The sequence below is a fragment of the Phocoena phocoena genome, chromosome 3 (genome assembly GCF_963924675.1).
Source record: "Phocoena phocoena chromosome 3, mPhoPho1.1, whole genome shotgun sequence".
Classification (NCBI taxonomy): domain Eukaryota; kingdom Metazoa; phylum Chordata; class Mammalia; order Artiodactyla; family Phocoenidae; genus Phocoena; species Phocoena phocoena.
The window spans coordinates 48,848,847-48,851,435 of record NC_089221.1 but is presented as its reverse complement, the minus strand read 5'-3'; the positions used below and the strand labels follow the sequence as shown (position 1 = coordinate 48,851,435).

At 44.7% G+C, this 2,589-nt stretch overlaps 1 pseudogene; it reads left to right on the top strand.

Annotated features, from left to right (window-relative positions):
- Positions 1–2,282: 2,282 nt before the first annotated feature.
- On the top strand, positions 2,283–2,377 carry LOC136121742 (U6 spliceosomal RNA; annotated as a pseudogene).
- The last annotated feature ends 212 nt before the right edge of the window (positions 2,378–2,589 follow it).

Here is a 2,589-nt window from a genome sequence, read left to right as displayed (position 1 = left end):
GGTGAGTTGCTTTCCCTCCCTTTGGCATGGGCTCAAACCCTATGATCCAAAGCTGCCTCTCTATCTCAGCAACGTCCCTTCCAGAGGCCAAATATAACCATCCCTTTCCCGGCTCACAAAACTTCCAGTCAGACGGCTGTGCACAGTGACAGCCGGCCAAAGAGCATCTCCCCAGCCCAGCCCACAGCCAAAAATAACAGGCACTTGGTGAGTATGGGCTGGAAATTTTTTTCCCCTTTGTTGGGACTTTGTTTGGAGGTATTTTTATTTTTTCTTTGTTGTGGAAGTAAACGTAGTAACTGAAGAAGTTGCTACATCAACATCCCACACTAGACTCATGGGTTTAAATCCACTTGTGGTGGGTCACGGCCAGAAAGATATCCATCTCTTAAATCTCCCCAGTCACCTATATAAAAGGAGAGTCTAGCAAGCACATCTCTGCCCCACTCTGTCCGGCAGTGCCTCCGGCACAACCATGATCATGCTGGGACCGACCACGAGGATGCCTTTTCTCCGCAGTCTAGCTGGAGTGACTGGAGTGACTGTAAGAGGCTCATCTATCTGCGGGGCTGGGTGGGGTCATTTCCATGTTTATACCCGTGGTGCACCTGGGCAGCAGTTGGGCCTTGGGCCCCAGAGCTGTCAGTTCAGTGCCCTCTGCAAATACTAAAATGACTTCACTTATTATTTCTTCAAAAGTACACAGTGTTCACCGACCGCAAAGCCCACTCTTAATCTGCTTCCTGACACACAAGGCTCAAGTCAACCAGGCCAACGGCCACATCTTGTTAAATCTTACCTAGCAGGCGACACTAAATGGAACAGCGCTAAAGAGATCCAGGCTGGGAAAGACGATTGTCTACTCCATGCCCTACTTCCAAATGCAATGTATAATGAGCAATTGTGCAAAACTATAACCTTCAATTGTTGGAACGTCTCTGTACTTTTGTTTTTCAAAGGCAGAATGTTTTCTGGCATGTTGCTACCTGAAGAAGAAAAATACTCCCTTAATTTCTACATGTGCGTGCATATCACGCTGATACATCTCATTTCTTGTCATAGTGCCTGCTCTCCCAGGACCAACAAATAATTTATGCATGTAATGCATTTATCAGCTCTCGTGTGTGTGTGTGTGTGTACATCTATATATCCTATGCGCCAGTGTCAAGGACATCTTCTATATTAACAGAAAGCAGCTCTCGTGTGTGGGTGTGTACATCTATATACCCTATGTGCCAGTGTCAAGGATATCTTCTATATTAACAGAAAGCAAGCAACCTCTTGGGTGTTTCCCCACCATGAAATTAACTTTGCATCTTGTGCATCAAGTGAGTGAAAAGTGATTAACAGGCCCCTGTTCTTTACACAGAACTAAGTACTCATTTATACCGGAAAAGGGGTTGTACTAAGCATTTTATGTTGCATAGTTTCTGAAATTGCTCCCCTCCCTTATTCTTTTCTAAGGAAGGTCTCTATTATTCCAGGGCCATGTAGACAGTAGAGGGAAAATGGCTCCTAAGTTTCAACTTGCTCTATTTAGGTTGCCATTTCCTTGCTCCCCCCTCGGAATATGTATCATGCTTGTCATCAAGAACAGCTTCTGAGCACCCAGCAGTGCCAAGCGTGGTACCAGCTGTGTGTGTTTGGCAGTCCTCACCTCCACTGCTGTCCACAGGCTACAATTTGGATTTAACCATGGTCATCATTCACACCCTCGTGGCTGCAGCATCTTGGGGTACCACCAGCCAGACGACAAGCAGCAAGAATGAGGACCAGGGCAGCATGTTGCTATGGGGCAATGTCAGGTGACTGCACCCGGCTAACGTTGCCTTTCTGCTCCAGCCACTTCTCTCCACCCACCTCTCTCATTTGGAAGGCATGTGTGTCTCATTCATGCCATGAGACAAGTGCCAGAATGATACAATCTTAGGGGAAGGGATCTCGAAAACATCGAGTTCGACCTGCTCATTTTAAAGATAAGGAAATGGAAGCCCTGAGGGGTTAAGTTCCTTGGCCAAGCTCATGCAGGTGGTTAGCGGCACCAGTAACGGCTGGCATCAAGTAACTGAACCCACTTTTCTCATGGTCTTTCCACCATACCCATGGCTTTTCAACATTTGTTAGCACAATCCACCGCATGGAGTAAATTTTATATCACGACCCACAATATCTACACGTATACACAACTAACACAAAAGTCTCACAGAACAATACCTATCTTTACTATATGAGATATACTTTGGTATTTTCTATTATATATTCATTTTAAAAGAGTCTGGAGATTGCTTGGCAGCATGTATACTAAAATTGGAACAATACAGGGAAGATTAACATGGCCCCTACACAAGGATAACATGCAAATTTTCCCCATATTTTTTTCACATTTACCAAATGTTCCTTTTCTTTCCAGGGATAACATTTATAGGTACACAGTCAAAATAATTTGCATTTTTTCCTAATTAGATACATCTACTGAATGTCTAGGAAGGTGGGGTTGAATTAGATACAGAGAGGGGTCCCTTCCAGCTTGAACCTGTCACATGCCTGATCAGGAGCAAGTTTATTGCCTGATCTGTCCTTAATTCTGAA